Below are 9,652 nucleotides of genomic sequence, written 5' to 3' on the forward strand. Positions count from 1 at the left end.
CTTTTGGCTCGATAAAAGTACTATGTACAATATCTGTTTACATATTTAGTAGTCATTCTTGTTAGGAAATTTAGGCAGATTTTTGGGATAAAAAAATACACAGTCTAAATAAATTTTTATTAATTTTAACAAGATAATAGCAGAAGTATAATCATTTCTGATGTACAAGATCAATCAATGTGGCAAGTACAAAGCATATTTTGAATTATACTAATGCCTTAATTACATCACTCTCACACTCTACTATTTTCTCTACTCTCTTTTGTATGGGAATTCTATATGTCATCTCACTTCACTATCCATGGCCAAAACCTTGAAGGAGCTTGCCTATTTATAGGCACATAAATGTCCCATTGCATTTAATGAAAATCCAAGAAAGTCTAAAAAAAAAATCTAATTCAAAGATATTGGTAGATTTTAACCATGTGATGAAATCTTAAAATTAAATTAGTGTTGACTTCAACACTCCCCCTCAACACTAATTATCTCTTTCCTTGAAACCATGCCAAGTAGCTTTTGAAACTTTTCTGTCTTCACATCATTGCGACCTTTTGTAAAAATGTATGCTACTTGGCCGCTGATCTTTATTGGCATCATTTGAACCTAGTCTTATAAAACTTTCTCCCCCAAATAGTGATAATGCACCTCTACATGCTTTGTTCTAGCATGAAATATTGGATTCTCAGCTAGACATATTGCTGATAGATTATCACAGTATAATTATACTGCATAATCTATTGGTTGCCAGAAATCCTTTAATAACTGTATCAACCAAGCGCATTCCTGTGCTGCATAGCTGCTGCTCTATATTTTGCTTGTGTGCTTGATAATAACATTGTTGGTTGCCTTTTACTGCACTAAGAAATTGCTTCTGAGCCAACATTAAACACATATCTAGTTGTTAATCTACGGGTATGAAAATCGCTAGCATAATCTGCATCACAATACCCTTATAATTCACATGTGCTTCCTTTCTTGTAGAAGACACCATAATTAGCAGTTCCTTTAATATATTGCAATATCTGCCTAGTAGCGTCCAAGTGAGCTTTTGAATAAACCTACTAATAACACTTACAGCATATGAAATATCCAGTTGTGTTATAGTCAGGTAGATCAAACTGCCAACTAACTGTATGTACATTATTGCATCTTCCAGGTCTTTGCCTTCAGTTGAACATAGCTTGGCATTGATCTCCATAAGGGTTAAGATGGGCTTGCAATCAAGTAACCCAAATTTTTGCAGCAAATTCTTTGCATACTTATGCAAACATAATAATACTCCATCTCTTGATCATTCCACTTCTAAACTAAGAAAATGCTTTAAATCTCCAAGTTCTTTCATTTGAAACCGCACACCCAAATTTCTTCTTACTTATTGGATTTCTTCTAAGTCATCTCCAGTGATAATGAGATCATCAACATATACGAGTACAACTATCATTTGTCCATTTTAGCTTTTATGAACAAATTTGAACCTATTGGAGATACAATATACCCACTATATACTAGAAATTTAGCAATCTTGTCATACTATGCTTGTGGTGCTTGTTTTAGCCTGTGTAAAGCCTTTTTCAATTTGTAAACATACTCTACATGAGACTTATTTATAAAACCTTTTGGTTGCTCCATGTAGATATCTCAATCCAGCTCACCATGTAAGAATGCAATTTTTACATCCATTTGCCAAAGCCTCCAAGCTTTGCTTGCTGCAAGTGATAGCAACACATGAATTGTGGTGATATTTACCACTGGGCTAAATGTTTCATCATAGTCTAACCCATACTATTGTGAGAATCCATGGACTACAAAACTTGCTTTGTACCTCTCAATTGATCCGTCTAATCTAGTTTTCACTACGTACACCCATTTACAAGATACGGGTTGCACATTCTTAGGTTTCGGCATAAGTTCCCAAGTTTCATTTTTCTCCAGAGCTTGAATTTCTTCTTCCATGGCTAATCTCTACTCATTTTCTTGGATGCCTCTTCATAAGTAGATGGTTTGATACATGCATTTTGCATAGTCATTTAGGTTAAATTTCATGACCATTTTATTTATTTGTTAATCACTTTTAGATAATTTTATTAGTTATTTAGATAGTTTTTCATAATTATTAATTTTTGGGTTAATTTATAATTTTGCTTTATTTTATAGGTAAAATGGTGTTTTTGAGGAACTAAAAAGAAATTGTACTAGTGAGGAGTGATTCCCATAACCAAAAATATCAAAAATAAAGCTTAAAGGTTGAAGAATGCAAAATTGCTGAAACTTGCATAAGTTGTGCAGTGCTGCACAGAGAGAAGAAGCAAACTTTTAAAACCTGCCGAAACCTGCATAAGTTATTGCATGACTTATGCAGATTCGCTCCTTGCTTATGCAGTTTCAAGGAAACTTGCATAACTTGCCGCATAACTTATGCAGTTCCACTCCTCACTTATGCAGCATCACGGAAAGAGCACCAGACCTGCCGAAACTTGCATAACTAGCTGCATAACTTATGCAGTTTCACAGAGGACTCCAAAGAGTGAAAAATCTACACAACCAGCCTGCATAACTTATGCAACATCATGGGAGGTACCTGGAACCACAAAAAAAATGCATAGAATCTGCATAAGAAGCTTGCACAACTTGTGCAACTCTTCATAATGAGCTGGTAGAAAGATTTTGTAACACCCTCCCGGTAACCACTCCGTACATTCTACTGTTCCGATGACCGGTGTCGGTCCTGACAGCTAGAACGTTCGGAAAAATATTTAAACTAAAGTCAGGAACCCTAATTAACTCAAATATTAATAAGAAAAATTTAGTAAAAATTTTAGAAATAAAATACAACTGAGTCAAACGAGCCGGTGCCCAAGCGATGGGTCAACGGAGGGAAGTTGCGGTTCTCGCAACGAGGAGCCCTAGACCCGGGGGAAAAATTATAAAATAATTTTTGGGACTCCAGAGAAGGGTTATTGAGGTTTCTATGGCATTAGAATGCCAAGAAAATACCTAGAAAAATATCTCAATCGGTACAGCCAATTTTGACCCGTTAAGCCAAACGGAGGGCATTTTGGTCATTTCGCCTTCTGAGGTGATTTTTGGCCGACTTGCCCAATTGCGTAAATAATTAATATGACATCAAATATGAAGAAATATTATTAGAAATGAAAATTGAAATGAGTAGTGAAAGAAAAGAAAAGAAAAATGCAAAAATAAGGCAAAAATGACATCATTTAAAAATTTGGACCAATCACACTTAAGCCATCCTTTGACTAACAATTAAAAAGACAAATGAAGACCAAATTCAACAAAGAAACCAGCAGCTATCCTCCTCCCCTTAGTGCAGCCGAAATCCCTCTTCAACACCCTCCATTGATGTTCACTCCAAAACTTCAATTTCTCCTTCATTTCACCCTAAAACCCTAGTTTCCTTTCACTAAAATTTGTTCTAGTACCTTGCATAGTCTTTTGGCAGCCAAGGAAAGGAAGAAAAGTGAGGTTTAGGGCTTTGGAAATTCTGCCCAAACAAGGTTAGTGCATGTATACATCTAAAGCTTTTTAAATTCTATGTTAGAGACTTGGAATAAGTAGGAATTTGTCACTAAAATGAATGAAATCTATGTCTATCCATGCCCTAAGTTTCGGCAGCCCTATTGAATGAAAAGGTATGAGTGTTTTGATGGACTTAAAGTGGACTAGATATCAAGATTAAACCATGTATGCATGTGATTATTGAGTGAGATAGTTAATTAAAGCATGTTGTGAAAAATTCATATGGAAATTAGGGTTTGGAAAGGTGAAAGTGTGAATTGGCTTAGGAAATTGTTAGGGCACATTGTAATGGTCAATTAGTGACCATTTTAGATGTGTTGACCATAAATGGGACTGAAAAACACTATGGCAAGGTGAGGTTGCAGGCTGCCCTATGGACAGCAGCATAGGGACTGAAATTTCAGTCCCTTTGCACTGCCATAACTTGGGCTGTGCTTGTCCAATTGATGTTTGGCCAATTGGACATGAAACTAGGCTTATAATGGCACATTTTTGCTGAAGAAACCATGCCCAAAAGACCAAAGCAAAAGGGTCAAAACTCAGCCACAATCCGGAACCCTGAAACTGCCTCTGCAGAATTTGACCAAATGAACAGTAACTGTTCATTTGGCCATAAGTCACTGTAGATTTGGTCAATTGGTCTGAAATTTTTACAGCAACAAGCTAAGACATAGAAAAACAACTTTCATGAAGGAACCTATCCCAAATTATGGCCAGAACCCATTCAACCAAGTGACTCAAGTCACTGTTCATGCACTGTAGATATGGTAAATTTCTGCAGACTGCATATCCGGACAGCTTGGGTTTTTGAGCCATATCTGGAGCTACAAAACTCCAAATGGAGTGATTCAAAAAAGGAAATTCAACTAGACAAAATAAGGAACAACTTTCATGTTTTACATTTCTTCAAATTCCAACAGTAACAGTGTCCAATGGAACAGTGAAGTTATGGTACAAAATCTGAAAAATCTGCTCCTTTGGTTTAATGCTTAGAAATGGTAAAAACACTTAATGCCAACAAGTTTTAAACACCAAATGTGGTATGTTGGGAGTGCCAAAGTCAATGTACACCTTTTTATTCTAAAAGTCAACATTTTTGTTGACCAATGATGAATAGTGACACCAAAAAAGTTGAAATTCACAAATTGACAAATTTAAGAGTTTCAAATGCCCTAGTATACCTAACAAGATTGGTTTGGATAGTTTGGCATGCCAATAGGGTTGATTAGCGATCGCACATGGCAAAAATGCCATTATGTGATTTCATGGCTTTTATCCATTCTGAGTTTGTATTGAGTATTGTCCTTTTTCCTGATATTATTTTCAGCTTGTTAGCTGTTCTGTTGCACACCGGGAGATGCATATGTGACCGATGGTGTGACGGCCCGAGGTACTAGGTACCCAGTGCCAGTTTACCCGTTATCCAGTCCAGTCGTCTAGTGTAGGTTACTTGGGCAACCAAATGAATGAAAATGAGCAATGTAGAAGAAATAAAGGAATGAATATACAAAAACATGACAAACAAAACATGCACATGCAATACATATTTATATATGCTATTTTCTTTTATTTTATTATTGCACCACTAAGCATTATTGCTTAGCGCGTTGCTTTTGCCACGCCAGAGGTACCGGAGATCCTGATCGTGAGCCCGAGACCTCGTGATCGGGTGAGTCCATCCGCGCTTCTGCACCGTGTCCGTGTCACCTCACTACCTGCAGTGCATTGGTAGGGCACTAGGTGTCATTTTGTCATTTTGATATTTTGTAGCAGATTTTTCTTCATATGTAATTAAACTTGTGTAATGTATATTGATGTATATGTAAATTATGAAAATTGTATTTGTTAATGGAATAGTAAATGTTTACTTGTGATTTATATGCGAACATCACATGTGAATGATGAATGAAAATGGAAATTGAAATGTGGAAATCTTGATATTGAGTTTGGTGTTGATAATGGATGTTTGAGAAATATTGTTGAGATTTTGGATATTGGAGTTTGAGATGATGAAATAAAAATATTGGAAGTGTTTTTAACAGGTTTCGAAGAACGGTTTTCTCCATTTTTAGCCGGTACTCCGCCGGATTTTCTTTAAAAATTTTCGGAACCTTAAATAAATGATACTTTTGATAAAGGGTTTAAATAAATTGTATTTCGTAAATTATATGCAAAAGCATTGTATAAATTAATTGAGGAATATTAGAGTGTGCCGGTACACCGTGTGGCATACTTACTCGGGTATACTGTACACGGGTAAGGGGTGTCACATTTAGTGGTATCAGAGCACGGTTTAGGCGTTTCTGGGCCTAGATTGAGTCCATACCATGCATTGCATTTGTAAGAGTCGAGGTGACACTAACGCAGATCTGTTTATCTTTCTTATTTTGAATAGGATATGGACCCGTCATCTCAGAGAGCCGTCGAGGAGGAAGTGGAGAGTCATGCTCCACCTACAGCAGCTGAGACTGGGGGCATGAGAGAATCTGCTCCGCCAGCTCAAGCAGAACCTGCTCAGCCTCCACAGGCCATGTTTCAACAAATGGCCGATTTCTTTAGACAAATGGCCGGAGTAATGCCAGCACCACCACCACCACCACCAGCTCCACAGCAGAAATCACACTTAGAGAGGGTAAGAAAATTTGGGGCAGTGGATTTTTATGGCAAGAGAGAAGATGACTCTGTTGCAGCCGAGAATTGGTTGAACAGAACGGGTAGAGTACTAAAACAACTCCACTGCACTCCAGAGCAAAACACGAAGTCGCCATCTCTTTCTTTGCAAGACGATGCCTATGAGTGGTGGGACACCGTGTCTAGTGAAGTGCAGCCAGAAGCTGTAACTTGGGATTTCTTTCTCTCTGAATTCAAGAAGAAGTATGTGGGTACTGTATACCTGGAAGAGAGAAGAAGAGAATTCATTAACCTGAGGCAGAGACAGTTGTCAGTGGCTGAGTATGAGAAAGAATTCATCCGATTAAGCCGCTACGGAAGGGAGATAGTCCCAAATGAAGCTGAAAGATGCAAGAGATTTGAAGAGGGACTAAATGATAACATCAAGATCCAGCTCACTGCCTTGGGAATCACCGAATTTACCAAGTTAGTGGAAGCTGCCATAAAGGTTGAAAAAGTGAGAATTAGTGAGTGGACTAGAAGAGAGAGACAAGAAGAGGGACCGGGTCGGTCGAGTTCAGCTCTGCATCGGGGAAGAAGTTCAAGGGTCCTCCCGCACAGAGTTCGGCTCAGCCACGGGGCGAGTCGATCTCGGGGCCTGGGCCACGATTCACCCCTAGGAGAGGTCAGTCCACACCATCAGTGGGCAGCTCTCCAGGGATGGGGTTCAGGGGACCAGCCCCAACATCTTCTGCATGTCCACACTGTCAAAGATGGCATAAGGGGGAGTGTTGGAGAGTGACTGGTGCCTGCTTGAGGTGTGGGTCAACAGAGCATCAGTTGAGAAATCACGCAGAACTACTACAATGCTCCAACACAAGCAGCATGCACTGCTCCTGCACCACAGAGAGGTAGAAAATCTGGCAAGTCTGAGGCTATAGGACCATCACAGAGGCCTGTATCTGAGCCAGCAGAGAGGCCTGACAGTAGACCACCAGCAAAGGCCTATGCTATTAGAGCTCAGGAGGAGCAAGATGCCCCGGATGTCATAAGGGGTACGTTCTTCCTCTACACTACACCTGTGCATGCATTGGTGGATCCAGGATCCACTCACTCATACATCTGCATCAATCTACCCGTAGAAAGGGGGATACTGGTAGGGGAGAGTGACCAAGACATTCTGGTCACTAATCCATTGGGTCACAGTGTGGTAGTGAACAAAGTATACAAGGGTTGCCCTTTAAGGATTCAGGGGTATGAATTCTTGGCAGACCTGATTGAGTTACCCTTCCATGAATTTGACGTGATCTTGGGAATGGACTGGTTGTCACATCATCAGGCAATGGTTGACTGCAAATTGAAGAGAATTTCTTTGAAAACCCCTGAGGGTAATGAGATCACAGTTGTGGGTGAAAGGACAGATTTCCTGTCCAATGTCATCTCAGCCACTGTTGCAAGAAGAATGATGAGAAAAGGCTGTGAAGCCTACCTAGCACATGTGGTGGATACTAGGCAGACTAAGCCAAATCTGAGTGACATACCCACAGTAAAAGACTTCCTAGATGTGTTTCCTGAAGGATTGCCTGGTTTGCCACCAGAAAGGGAAGTCAAATTTGCTATTGAGACACTGCCGGGTACAGCACCCATTTCCATTGCTCCTTATAGGATGGCACCCACTGAATTGAGAGAGTTGAAAACTCAGTTGCAAGAGTTGCTGGATAAGGGGTTCATACGCCCCAGTGTATCACCATGGGGAGCTCCAGTGCTGTTTGTGAAAAAGAAGGATGGGACTTTGAGGCTTTGTATTGATTACCGGCAGTTGAATAAAGTGACTGTGAAGAACAAATATCCGTTGCCTAGAATTGATGATCTGTTTGATCAGTTGAAGGGAGCAGGAGTATTTTCTAAGATTGATCTCAGATTAGGGTATCATCAGCTGAGGGTAAAGGATGTAGATGTGCCCAAAACTGCATTCAGGACCCGGTATGGGCATTATGAGTTTCTGGTGATGCCCTTTGGCTTAACAAATGCACCAGCGGCATTCATAGACCTTATGAACCGTATCTTTCATCCACACTTAGATCGGTTCGTAGTGGTCTTTATTGATGACATTTTGGTGTATTCCAAGACCAGGGAAGAACATGATGAGCATTTGAGGATTGTTCTGCAAACCCTGCAAGAAAAGAAGCTGTATGCTAAGTTGTCCAAGTGTGACTTCTGGTTGGATGAGATTGCATTCCTTGGACACATAGTGTCAGCTGATGGGATTAGGGTGGATCCCAAGAAAATAAAAGCGATGATGGAATGGAAGCCTCCCGAAATACAACCGAGGTCGAAGTTTCTTGGGGCTATTTGGGTATTACAGAGATTTGTGAAGGATTTTCCCTAATAGCTCCAATGACTAAACTGTTACACAAGAATGTCGATTTGACTGGAATGACAAGTGTCGCACCAGTTTGAGAAGTTGAAGGCTATGTTGACAGAGGCACGGTGTTAACACAGCCAGTGTCAGGGAAGGACTTTGTGGTCTACAGTGATGCCTCTCATAATGGGCTAGGGTGTGTATTGATGCAAGGGGGGAAAGTGATCGCCTATGCTTCCAGACAGCTAAGGCCACACGAGCAGAACTACCCTACCCATGATTTAGAGCTTGCAGCAATTATCTTTGCACTGAAGATATGGAGGCACTACTTGTATGGGGAAAAGTGCTACATTTACACAGACCACAAAAGCCTGAAATATTTGCCAACCCAGAAGGAGCTCAACCTTAGACAGAGGTGATGGATTGAGTTCCTGAAGGATTATGACTGTGTAATTGATTACCATCCTGGGAAGGCAAATGTAGTTGCTGATGCTTTGAGTAGAAAATCCATGACAGCTCTGAGATCTTTGAATGCCCGTCTATCCTTGGTTCGAGATGGAGCTATTTTGGCTGAGTTGCAAGTGAGGCCAAACCTGCTACAGCAAATACTAGATGGGCAAAAGACAGATGAAAAGTTAATGGCTATTATGAGCAAGATCTCAGAGGGAAAAGCAACTGACTATGGGGTGAAAGCAGATGGGTGTCTGTATTACAAAGGAAGACTGTGTGTACCAGATGATGGGGAATTGAAGGCTAGTATTCTAAAAGAGGCACACACCAGTGTATATGCTATGCACCCAGGAAGTACAAAGATGTATCATGACACAAGCTTGATATTGGTGGCACAGTATGAAGAAAGACATAGCTGACTATGTGACTAAATGCTTGACATGTCAGCAAGTCAAGGCAGAACATCAAGTTCCATCGGGTTTGCTACAGCCTATACGCATACCTGAATGGAAGTGGGATCGGGTCACCATGGATTTTGTAAGTGGTCTACCTCTCACCCAGAAGAAACATGATGCAGCATGGGTGATAGTTGATAGATTGACGAAGTCAGCACACTTTCTGCCAGTTAGGACTGACTACTCACTGGAGAAGTTAGCGAGTGTATATCGCTGAGATAGTTAGCGCATGGAATTC

The sequence above is a fragment of the Hevea brasiliensis genome, chromosome 1, assembly GCF_030052815.1.
Source record: "Hevea brasiliensis isolate MT/VB/25A 57/8 chromosome 1, ASM3005281v1, whole genome shotgun sequence".
Classification (NCBI taxonomy): domain Eukaryota; kingdom Viridiplantae; phylum Streptophyta; class Magnoliopsida; order Malpighiales; family Euphorbiaceae; genus Hevea; species Hevea brasiliensis.